This window comes from Uloborus diversus, chromosome 3 (assembly GCF_026930045.1).
Source record: "Uloborus diversus isolate 005 chromosome 3, Udiv.v.3.1, whole genome shotgun sequence".
NCBI lineage: Eukaryota > Metazoa > Arthropoda > Arachnida > Araneae > Uloboridae > Uloborus > Uloborus diversus.
Window position 1 is genome coordinate 193,168,480 of NC_072733.1, and position 13,441 is coordinate 193,181,920.

Consider the following 13,441-nt stretch of genomic DNA (forward strand, 5'->3'; position numbering starts at 1 on the left):
CCAGTGCGTATGCCGAAAGGAGAAATTCAGCTCCCGTTTTCCTTTCTGCTCATGCGTTATTTTTGAGATGGTCTGCTTACTTGAATTTAAATTTGATATTTACTTATTTCTAAGTCAAAACTGCTTGAAAAAATGGGAAGATAAATGTTTTCATTTCTAAGCAGATGATTTTTAACAGTGTACTAACAAATAAGGGATACGTTCCATTTGGCTGGCGAGAAATAAGGGGATGGATATACACCGTTTAAGTGGAAAAACCAATATTCACGCATTTTTTAACAGTCAATATAAACCACTTCAAGAAGAAAGAAAATCATGGGTCGATATGGAGAAAGATATTAGAGATTCTGAAAACGAAAAAAAAAAAAAAAATCCAATCACTGGATATAATCCGTTTTGAAAGGAAACTCCTCATTTATAGTAATGCTTTACAGTTATAGGGTTTTATGCTTCCGCGGCTTTTGTAAACTGTTTCTCACCTGTAGTAGATAAAACGAAACTAATTTCGAGATCCATCACAGATTTCCAGGGATGTGTTGATGGAAATTCGACAAGAATGACGTCAACATTGATAAACTAAACCACCACTGGGGTTGGTCGAGGAAGTTACACATCCTTTACTATTTTCAGGAAATACTGCCATTTCCGAAAGAGTGTTAAGCTGAGCTTTAGAAGCATGAGTATTTTATGTTATAAAAAATCTTATTTTTTTTAATGCAATGCTCAAATTTTAAGATAGGAAGTACAATGAAATCCCGTTACAACGAACTTCAAGCGACCGCAAATTTTATTCGTAGTATCGGGAATTTCGTTGAAACAGAAATTTTGTTGTATTGGTATTCGTTATAACGGGATTTCACTGTATTTCCATTACGTGTGTGTGTTTTCAGTTTGATAGTAATCAAGCAGAAAGTTAATTTTCCGAATATTTTTCATGATTTTGTTTTCTTCCATATTCTATTCATAGTCATTTAAGAAGTGAAAATCAATTTTCAATTTTTATACGCTGAAGTACTGAATTTTTATCTAATTTTCACGCTTTTTTTTAGCTGCGTATTGCGATTTAGCTAAAATCTCCTTCTTCAGGGTTCTCTCAGTCTTAAAGAACTCTTTCATTTTTATTTAAAAATAAATAAAAGTTCCTTAAGAAGTAATTAATTTTTGTTGAAAGTCCTTAAAATTCCTTCAGTTTCTGTAATCTCATTTATTATTTCTCTTAGCTTGTTTTTCTGTCGGTCCGCGAGATATTCCTTAATCCTTCATCAAATTCCATCATTTACCCTTCATTTTAAAGCTAACCGTGGCGACGAATGACGAAATATAGCCACATGTCCTAAAAATTTACTGCTTTTCCTAAATTTCAAACTTAAGATTGTCTAAGAGGTCCTTTAATGGATGCTTAGATTTTTCGATAGATATCGAATCGAGCTTGGATTGAAGAGAGCCGAGGCTTTCAACCAAATAGTCCCGGAATCGAGTCTCTGTTCGAGTGGCCTGCTTTTATAGCATATTAAAGTACAGTATAACCCTGATTTAACGATTGTCAAGGGACTGGAAAAAGTTACCGCTAAATCACAAGGATATCATTCAAGCGAGGAGCATACATTTAATGTAGTCAAATCCGGACGAGTAAAATGTATCATTAAATTGATGGAATCGTTAAATCGGGTATCGGTTAAATCGAAGTTATACTGTATTTTACATATAACATCTTGAGCATTAAAACTAATGCATTGGTAATTCTCTTCGTTTTTTTTTTTTTTTTTTTTTTTTAACTTCTTGAGACAGCCTGCAGTTCTTATACAGCTAAATTCATTAAGCATACTGAACTATGACAGATTATGCCTTTTTAAGCCATTACCGAGTTTGTCGAGTTCGTCCCTAATCTTGATTATGTCTCTCTTTAAAATCAGTTTGAATGGAGATACTGGTTTTCGAACTCATCGATTCAATTTTATTAAATGCATGAATTTTCTTTACGATAACTACCTGTTATAGTAACAAATTATACAAAAGCAAAATACCACACTTTAAATATATTTTTTGTTATCCTGTTCTGAAACATAAAGCTCTAGGTTAGTGGAAAGAGTAGTGCTATTACTGAACTCAGTTGTTCTAGCAGATGTCCTTCTTAAATAGTTGATTCACGAAACAATCCTCACTCAGACTTCAACGTAATTTTCCACTTTAATCACTTCTGAATCAATCAACATCTAGTTCGTGCCCTTGCCTTTTTTTTTTATCGCCCTTAACTGTTCTTCTGGCAGTCTTAAGTGTGCGCACGCGTTAGTGCATGTGTCTTGCTTTGAGCAAGAACTGCTGTTTATAGTCGTAAAATGTTGATTTTTTTTTTTTTTTTTTTTTTGAAATTGTGTAACAGTGGCACACTTCTTTTTTTTTTTTTTTTTTTTTTTTTTTTTTTTATTATTATTGCAATCGGATATTTTTCATAAAGGCACATTATTAATTTTTGCGTCAAGTCATTTCCCATTAATTCTTTTCTCCGAAGAATGTCTTAATGCATCTCTAATAATCGATTATTTTGTTCAGTAGCACAGCGAAATTTTTTTTTAAAGTGTTGGGTGCCGGGGGGGGGGGAGGTAATAGATCTGTAAGTAATAAGTATAGTATCTCTTAGAAAAATAGTCATATCTTTAAATTGTTCTTTATTTGCTGTGCTGTATTTTATGCTTTGAAGCGTTCCCTAAAAAAACTTAAGATATTTAGGTGACGAAATGATCAAAATTTAGCTTGATGCTGCAAAGGCAAAACAAGCCCCACTTTTCGGAAGTGTGCCTTTTTAAAGTAATACTATTTTAAATGATGTGTATCTGAAACTAGAGCCTGTATAACTATAATAACACTATTACCGAATCGGAAACATTTTACTTCTGGATTTCCTTTTGTAAAACTTAAGTGTAGAAGAACCTGAATTCTTCGTAGCGCGTTTAACCGAAGTCTATTTCTTTAATTTTATTTTCCGATTAGTAAATATCACTTCAAGGTCACCGAAGGCAAAAGTTTTTATTCTAGGAACCGATTTGTTTACATTTCTATCGCCCCCACCCCTCCCACCCAAAAAATCCACTAGTAAATTTCTTATCCACTGAATAATTCCGGTGTTTTGAAATGCTCTTAAATTCGAAAGTATACGATTGTGAAAGTGAAGTATTTCATTATTAATTGTTTCTTCGTTACGTATTCATAAGATGCGTGACGGTCTTTTTTTTATGCGTTTTTTTTTTTTTTTTTTTTTTTTTTGTGCGATTTGTTTTGTGCGTTTTTTTTTTTTTTTTTTTTGTGCGGTACATTAAAATTTCAATTAGATTGGGATTCAATTGACGAAATTATCTTTACAACGAGTGCGAGGTAGTATCTTCCAAGTCCACAGGCACCTCAATAGGAAGTCACTGTGACCTCCCAAAAATTTCCTTATTCGGGAAATTTTGCCCGACTACTCGGCATAAATTATCACTTGGTTTATTTTGATTTCGTTTAAATATTGCAATTTTTTGGGCTATTTTCTATGTGAAACTTTTTATGCGGTCCCTATCGACCGCATAAAAAAATATTTTTTAACTGTGTTACCAAAACAACTTTTTAAAGCTACTCGTGAAGTTTCGAACAATTTTTTTATGCGGTCCCTATCCACCGCATAAAAACAGGTTTGGGTGTATTGTGTCTTGTTAAATTTACACTGAATTTTCTGCGTTGTGTGATATTTTTTGAAGAAATGTATTGTTTATGCTTATAGTTAATACAGTTAAACACGTCACATTTAGTAGTTATCTTGCAAATAGTAACCCATTAAAAGACAAAGTTAAAACTTCAATGGACTCTTAAGTCATTTTAAGTATCCATCTTTTAACCGAAAATTTCAATGTACCGACGGTGTTCGAGTCCCGATCATTTTGGTTAATCGAAGTTCCGCTGTATTACTCAAATTTTCCCAAGTACTGCTAGGACTTTATTACTGGGGCATAATATTAACCGCTTGACTAACCGATTCTTAGCAAATGACAAATGACTCGGAGAAACTGAAATCAGAAATTTATACTTCATCGTTCAGAATCCAAATATAGTGTTCCAATCGATTGTTAGATCACGGAGAAATATTGCCTCTCCTTGGGCAGCGTTGTCAAAAAATAGCCGAAAAACTTGTTCCCAAAATTGACTACATCCATAAAACTCACATTAATGCAGTGTAGTATGAATTTGATCATTCAACATTAGTTTTTTTCCCCCTAAGAACTATTCTCACTGCTTTTTTTTTTTTTTTTTTTTTACATTGTATTACTTTTTTAAAAAAAGAGCGCTATCGTCGAGCACATGAATGTTTCAAACTTTTTTTTTTCCTCTGTTATCTTTGAAAGTATGAGTTGTGCGTTACAGAGAAATAATTCAATAAAAGATGGATAGGTCGCATTACTTTCTTCGGGAGAATTGTACGTTTTTTCATACGAACGTAAAAACGTACAAATAATAAAAATTTCAAATTCTCCTCTGTAAATTTAAAAGTTATGAAATTGGGATTTCATAACTTTTTCTGGTAACCAAAACAGCTTCCTTTTAAATAAAGTTACTGCATTACTTAAGAAGGAGCTGTCTAGTTACCAGAAATGTTTATGGAATCCCAGAGATTCTTGGAGATCCCCAAAGTTGCCCTTGAGGTTTGGTACTGATTTTTTTTTTTTTTTTTTTTTCTAGTGTATAAGAAACAAAATTTGAAGCAGTGATCTCTAGAACATAGAAATTTAGCATAATATTAAAATGAAAACGCCTTTAGCGAAAAGATTAACCTTCGAATGGAGCATGTTTGTTTCTCCCCCCCCCCCCCCCCCCCCCCCCCCTCTTTGTGTAACATCTGTCTGTATACACGGATAACTTTTTTTGCATTTTCTCATAGTGGTTCTCTGATTTTTAGTTAGCATTTTCTGGGTTGATTCAAAACAGATTAAAATACAGTAGAGAAACCATTCCTATTTATACAGGGTTAGCATAAAAGAATATCCCGGTTTTAAAAATTTACGTTTCATAAACCATTACTTACCTCTATAAATGATGCATATAAATAAAGCAACTGTCCAAGTTTTTTTGAACATAAATAGCTATTGTCCGTTTTTCAAGAGAAGGCACTTAGTCACGCCTTCTCGAACCCAGAGTTTCATTTTACGTGGGGGTGATCGGTAAACATATCCACGCACTTACAACCAGACAACTTTAACTTGGCGTGCATTTTTAATGTGCAAAAAAATCTTAATGTCCTTTACATCACTTGCTTCTCTTGTCTGTTGACGTTTTAATTATTCTTACATTTCAAAAACTGCTGTTTTTACAACAAAATGCTGTGATCCGAATATACCCTCTGCCGAAGAGAGCGAAATAGAATCATCGGATTCATCGTGACGAAGGAGAAGTCAAGTACCTTCTTGTGAAAAACGGACAATACTTAAACGTGCACGTTCCGCACTAGTAAAGCCAGAAATTCCTTCTGGAAGGGGTTTTTTGGTTACAACAGTCCTTACACATATATTAATTATGGTATTAGGATTGCTAACAATGTTAAAACCAAGCCCTCTGGAAGGGGAGGAGTGTTTTTACCCCCAACTAGGGGTACTCGCTGCGCCACTTTTACTAACTGCGCCACTAACGTTCCGCAACGCTGGAATGGCCGCGCAGATGATGATGATGATTTACCCTTTATGCGTTGAGCAGCCAGATCCTCAAACCTAACCTCATGTGATTTTTTTTTTAAATGAGGTTTTGTCAAAGACTGTTTATAACACCACCATTTGCCTACAACATTGCAAGAACTGAAGGATCGAATATGTGTAGCATTACGAAAAATTAACAGTGAAACACTCCAAAATGTATGCTATAGATGTATGTCGCGTTGCGAAAGGCGCACACGTTGAACATTTATGAGTGAAAAAAAAAACTTTCACAGTTTATTTTTATTTATCATTTATAGTGCTAAGTGTAATAGTTAATGAAATATATAACTTTTTAAAACCGGGATATTCTTTTATGCTAACTCTGTATATTGAAATTATATTTCAAGTGTTCTGGTCGAATAAACGTTCACGCACAGCGCTACTTATACCTACTAATCCTAAACTAGACCTGTTAAAGCAGGTGTGCCCATATTCCCTTTCAAGAGCAAGGGCGACCCCCCCCCCCCAATGAAAACTCCCCAAATCTGGAGCTCCCCCCCCCCCCAAAAAAAAAGAGAAAAAAACTCTAAAACACGTCCCATTTCAAAGTATACTCCCCCTCAAAATGTCAATGACGCTGCCTGAGCCATGGCCCCCTCCCCCCATTCCCTAGTTAAGAATCCCTGGATAAAGAGATATTTTGTCCGTAAAAGGTTTTCTTCCGGTCTCAGCCTGTTATCTGTTTCACCTTTATACAGTAGACTCTTTTAAACCTGAACCTGAGTACTAACTCGAAATATTGAATAATTCGAGCCACAAAATTTTCTATAGACTTATTTTAATGTTAATTTGAATTCCTTCATTTTTTTCAATTGTTTGTAGTCAAACACTACACTATTAGAAATTTTTCAATATTTTAGTCTGATTTTTAAAGATTTCCTAGCTGAAAAAAACTAACCACCGTGGCTGTGTTTTTTTTTTTTTTCTTTCTTTTTCGAAGTGATGAAAGCAAAATCTCAACATGCAACAAGAGCGTCGTTTAGATGTAAAAAAATTAAATCAGGGCTAAAGAGAACTAAAAATACAGGTAATCTTTTTTTTTATATTTTTTTTTATCAAGGCTCTTTCTCAATCACCTAGTACTTTAAGAGCTCGAAGCCACGGGTAACCTTTTAAAAAGGACGTTGGACTCTGAATCGGAGAATCTCCAATTCGGAGGCCGATGCCGCGAAGGACGTGCTCGCGCAATTCGTGAGTCCGAAAGTCGTGTGGTCGGTCGCTGGCAGTTACCATGGATGCCGAGTTGCAAAAAAAACTTCTTCTTTTTCAGAATTGTGCCTAAATTGCAGAATTGTTGAAATCTATCGAGGCCAAGTCGAAATCCTCCCCAATTCGGGTCTTCAAATTTCAGCTGCTCCCCTGTTCCTCAAATTGCTACTCTCAACAGCGAACTCTAGTAGCATTAACAACCATTAACAACACCAGCACAGTTATTGCACTTTTTTTTCGAAACGCATGCCGGGTAGATATTTATCCCTGTATATGCGTGGGGTCAATGAAGAAAGCACAAGTACACATAATAGGTGCATATGACCTTGATTTGTAATGTAATGAGCATGTGAACTTCAGACCCTTGAATTTTATATTTTGAAAATAACTTTTTCCCTTGAATTTTGTCTGTAGCCAGTAAGGAAGAAAAACTAAAAAAATGCTGAGATAATCTGCTCTTAAAAGCAAATTTCGAAATAACTTTTCACTCGTTTTATTTCGTGTTTAATGCATTTTTCCAAAAAATGCATCGAACATTGCATAACTCAAGAATTTATGCCCTCACCTTTGTATTCGCATTGTATCTGACTGCGTTTTTAATATCTAGACATAATAATAAATTGAGAAAACTTATAAATTGTAAGAGCCCATTTGCTTCGAAGAACCGCTTTTAGAGCAAAGATATTTTCCTCTTCCAATAAAAATATGCCTATGCACAAAAAAATACGGCTTATAAAAAAAGTAATTTTCATGCGGATTATAGAAATTTATGCGTATTGTAAAAAAAAAAAAACTGTTTTGACCATTATGAAACTAAAAACTCGATAATCTAAGCATTACATTACTTAGTCGTTATTTTTCATTAAGTGTAGCGACAAGTATGGAGTTGAAATACGGCTAAAAGTGAGGCATTGTATTTTTTGTGGGTTTTTTTTTTTTATTAGTTCCTTAAAACTATTCCCTTTGCAGTAAAGAAAAGTTACAAAATTAGCTTTCTTTTCTTCACAAATTACTTTATTGCTGGAAATATTAATGTATGTTTTCTTGCATTAAGTACTGGGAAATAATGCCTGAGGCTTGTCAAATGGTCGCTAGGGTTAGGAGTGCCCACAGAGGGGAGGGGGGTATGCGCAAGCTGTGGCATCTAAATTTTTGTAAGGGGAAATTTTTAATTTTTTAAAATCTATTTATTTAAATTTTTTTTTTTTTTAAATGTAAGTTATTTATTCTATTCTATTTCATTTCATTTATTTAGTATGTGTGTGTCTCTGTGTGTGTGCATGGCATTGGCGTAGCACATAACTTTTCTAATAAAAAAATAATAATAATTTAAATAAATAAATATTTTAAAAAAATACATTTTTAGAAAGCTTAAATTCAAAAAAGGGGAAAATGGTTGAGTTTTTTTCTTGGGGGGGGGAGGGATTTGCGCCATTGAACTTGGGGGGGGGGATGCACCCCTGGTTAGGGTTTAATCGCATGGAACTCAAGACTAATATCCTTTATTCTAAATACAAATAGGGGTTATTCTAAATATTAATAGGGAATACGTTATTTTACAGCATTTTATACAAATTGTTGAATCGGTTTGATTCATTAAAGCTCCATCAATCCAATTCCTGCTTATCTGATATTCCGGTTAATCCAAACTGAATTGATTTTCGAAAATTATGATTGACAAGATTTAATAAATTTAGTAAAAGCAAAATATTAGTTTTTAACGTGTATAACTGAAGAAACTAGTGTAATAATTCAAAGTGCAAGTCTCGTAAACATAAAGAGCCCTATTCTAGAAACAATCGGCATTGTCGGTTTTTCACGAGAAGGCACTCGCCCCGCCTCCTCGAACGCATAGTTCCATTTTACGCGGGGGTGATCGGTAAGCAATCCACGCACTTCTAAATGAGACAACCAGACAGCCTTAACTTGGGCGTGCATTTTAATGTGCAAAAAAGTCTTAGTTCCTTTACATCTTTTGCTTTTCTTGTCTGTTGTCATTTTAGTTATTCTTACATTTTAACTGCTGCTTTCACAACAATATGCTATCATCCGAATATACCTTCTGCCGGAAACAGCGAAATAGAATCATCGGATACCGTGACGAAGGAGGAGTCAAGTGCCTTCTCGTGGAAAACGGACAGTAGCATTCCGCTTTCGAGAATGAGGTCATAACTCCTTCTTTTTCTATGCGGCGACGATTTGAGGGCGGAATTATGACGCGAGTTCTACCGGAATGATTCCATGCGGTTGCCGGAATAAGAAGCTCCGGCATGAGCACAGTATTCGTCAGTTTCGGATTGATGTCATAACTTCTCACTCAAACAGTCTCAGCATAGCAGTTCTGAAAATGGAGACGGTTTGAGTGAGGAACTATAACGTCAATTCGTAGCGCAATGTTGCCTATGTTTTCTAGAAATTGGGCCTATAATATCATGCTGTAGCATTTCTTTCTCTTCTGCACATCAAAGTGTATTTTTTAACTCATTTGCTGCTTCAAAGCGTTACAAGAACATTCTCTGAGTCATCACTTTCTTCTAGATCGGACATCTTGTGGCTCCCCCTGAACTATAGGAATGATTTCTTCATACGTGTATAATTTATTGGCCTTAGCATCACGACATAACCACTCCGTTAGTGCGTTCAGCAGCGTCCTTCACTTGCCATAGATATATTTCTTAAATTATAATTAAAAAAGGAGGCATATCCTCCTACAATTGCTTTTCAATCAAAGAATTCAAGAGCTGGTTGTGAATTGAGTATTTATACACATCTTTATTCTTTTCTACTTCAATCGGAATTTCGGGTAAAAGAGTTTTTTGGGTGAATATCTGGAAAAGGGCCAATTTGACCATAGAAATTTTTAAAGATATTTGAAACTTGAAATTAATTGGGTATTATAGCTACACATTAGTAATTTTTTTTTAATTTTATGTTTTTATTTATTTATTTTTATCTTAGAGGGGCAAGGTTAATGTGAACATTTACCCCCATTTTAGACCGACTGTATTTTAGTACTGTTGGGGGGAAAATGTTTGTGAGACATATTTTAAGAAATTAAACTGATTTTAAAACATGAGATAGCCTGACAGGAAAAGCAATACGTTCAAGCTGATCTTTGTACTGCAAAAATCAACTCAACAAACACATTACAGGAAATAATTGTAAAACAATATTAGTAATTCATGCATCAGTTCGATAACAAGTGGTTTCTGTTGCATATTTCATTATTACAGGTAGGACGAATTTCGCTTAATATGATAGCTGAACATCGCTAATTAAAGCTTTTAAACTTCATTATGTTCAGGACAACGAATTTCTTTTTGATTATGCAAAAAATAATTATTTTGCGTCTCAACTTGCGTTACCGACGTGATCTTTCCTTTCGTAGAGAGAGAAGAGTAAAGATTGAAAAAATCTTACCTGTATTTCTATGTAACTGGAGTAGAGACTTTCAATCAGAACTTATAAGGTAGGTGCGGGTAATAAGGCCTACCTAAAGGAGATTTGAAATAAAACAAAAACTATGTATCCAAATCAACAAATTTTAATATTAATTAAACATACTGATCAATTACTACAAGAAACTAACAAAAAATCACCAGTTTTGAAGAAAAAAAGTATGAAATAAAACATTTCTTAAAACCTTGTCATTAGGCTATGTACTATGGTAGGATGATAAAGCCTAAGAACTTTAACACTCTTAAATAATCGAAATAAGCTTCTAACATCGATAATTGAGATCAATTGCAATATTTATGCATTAATCATGCTTAAATTTTTCAAAATGTAAAAAAAAAAAAAAAAATGTTTAACCACCGTCAGGGCACTTAAAATTATCTTTTTCATAGACTGTCGCACCGACGAATTCCTTATGATACCACTTGCCACATTTTAGATATAGTCTCATGCCATTCATATTATTTTCTCCCAAGTGAGTGACAGTACCAAATAGCATCGTTTTCTTTAGTATCATTTCCTTCTTAGAGGGTTAACGTCTTTTTTATTATCTTCTCGTTCTTGTTTCTGTCAATCTAGTCTTTGATGACTGGGGTTCTCTGATAGTTAATGGCTTTTCTTCCAACAACTGGTGTTTTTTTTTCATAATTTTCTCTGGTGTAGACATAAGCATCTGAAATGCTGTACTTTTTAAAGGAGCGAGTCACACATTGTCTCTTCATCGTCCGAACTAAAACCGTAAACCATGTGGTAAAACTTTTCAGAAGATCTGCTTGGGGTACTACTATAACACTGAAGCAATTAGTAAATAGTCGTAACTCCGTATAAACATCCATAATATGTTAAAGATTTGAAATAAGATATAAAACTGGCAAACATTGTTGCAAAAATAAAGGAGTATAATAAAGCCTACGATCAAATTTGATAGGCCTTATTAGCCGCTGACATCGTGTACAAAGAAGTACAAAAGTACAATAATTCGTTTATATATATAATTCAGACATTAAAGATCTGTAGAAGCATTGACTATATCTAAAAGTGTAATATTACAAAAATTATTAAACATTCAGTGGGACGATTTTTTATTATTCGTGTTGCACAACCGCTCCGCGCAAACGAATCGCGTCGCACTGATCGCAACTAAGGCCCCTACAGTGGAGGAGCCGACGCATCCGCCATTTTGGAGCAAACTTGATCCAGTGCTTCGTAGCGATAGCATTGCTGCTCATGTTTACGTTTCTTTAGTATGTGCTAAATTGAGTCAAATAGGTGGTTGTTCGGCTGTTAATTGTGTAAACAGCTCCATAAAAGGATTTCAGCTCTTCAGATTTCCAGCAGATGCAGAAAGAAAAAAGAAATGGATAAATAATAGCCCGCGAAGTGACTGGCAGCCTTTAAACGACGCCAACTGTTTCCAAAATTTCGCCAAGGTTCACCTTCGCTCTCCCTCTCGTTCCCTGTTTGGCGAATGATTGCCAAAAAAGGTAGCTTTCCCTGTTGTACGCTTGCTCCAAAATGGCGGATGCGTCGGCCTCTCCAGTTATAGGGGTTCTAATCGCAACAAGTGAGCAACATGTCGCGACCAGTATGAAGTGAAATCTATGAATGTTAGCTACCTACGAGTGCTTCCTTGAGTGGATAGGTACACACATTTTAAATTATATTTTTGTTGTATAGGCCTTATTAGCCGGCAGGCCTAAATACCCGCACCTACTTTACATCACATAAAAGAGTTTCATCCCGAACAATCCTTAAGTGCCAAATACAGTCAACTCTCAATAACGTGAAGCCTTATAACTCGAATATTTCTTTATCTCGAAGTTTTCGTTCTGTCCCAAAATAATTCACTGTTGTCAATACAAAGTTGTCTCTACATCCTGAATGTAGTCCTTTAAAGTCGGAAGTTTTTACGTCAGTTTCGTAACCATTTTATTCAAAAAAAAAGAAGAAATGCAGCCAAAATAAATTTTTTTAAAAAGTACCTTTAATACGCTGTTTTGCTTATCAGCTTGTGTGAGGGGGGGTAATTCATTCACAATAGTATCCGTTAATGCTGTTGCAAGATTACATGAGAAGTAGCAGATTGAGCTACTTTTTGCCACGGCTGACGACCTAAAATTGATTGCTGGCTAATCTTTGAGGGACTTAAAATTTTGGCAAAATTTAAAAAAGAAGCCTTCGTGTTCTGGATAACGCAAATAATCTGCTTCTAGGACAGAAGCCGTTTAGAAGCAGCATCAACAAAAATCAAAAGAAAATAAATTGGCCCTACGACATACAAACTTAACGGCGTTTTAAGGTGCGATAAAAAAAATGCAAACAGTCAAAAAAAAAAAAAAAAAAAACTTCCTTTTTCGAAGTATTTTAATAAAATTTATTCTCTAAAGATATTTTTACGCAGTAATAATAATACTTATTTTTTTAATTATAAGTGTTATAGTCTATCCATATACACTATTTCTGAAAAAGAAAAGAAAAAATCTTCGAAGGTTAGGGGAAAGGATCTTCCGATAGCTCGAACTACTAATTATTCCGTTTTAGTCGATCCCTTGGGACTTCGAGTTATCGAGAGTTGACTGCAAATGTTTAAACTAGAAATAACCATTAATAAATTCTGCGCTACCGACCATTAAGACTTGGGACAAGCAAAAATCCCTTTTTTTTTAAATCGATGAAAATGCAGTTTCTCTAAAACACGAGTCACTCCTCATAGATGAACAAAAAACACGTATTTTCTTTGGTATTTGTTTTTGCTCTGATGTTTTATAATGTACGGGATTTTTTTTAAAGATCGCGAATCGAACGTAGGCTGCGATACCGATCTGATTTTGAAGCAATAAAAAAGATTCCAGTGTCACTGATTAAAGTAAAACCAAAAACCTTTTGTCATGGATTGAATGCCAAAGTTGAATTACTAAATGGAAAAATAAAAATTTTGCTTTTAAAGTGGAAGTGTTTGGGAAATTTGTCTGTGACTTAAATTAGCACTTTTCCTGAAGTTCACCATTTTCCTGTTCCAAAGAGGCACCGTTTCTAACTAGCCCTTTGAGGCACAGTGGCTA

General features: G+C 34.6%; 1 protein-coding gene across 7 annotated transcripts in view; it reads left to right on the top strand.

Annotated features, from left to right (window-relative positions):
* Window positions 1-13,441, top strand: part of LOC129219350 (RNA-binding protein Pasilla-like) — a 123,747-nt gene that overhangs the window by 87,284 nt on the left and 23,022 nt on the right. The gene's annotated exons all lie outside the window — the stretch shown is intronic.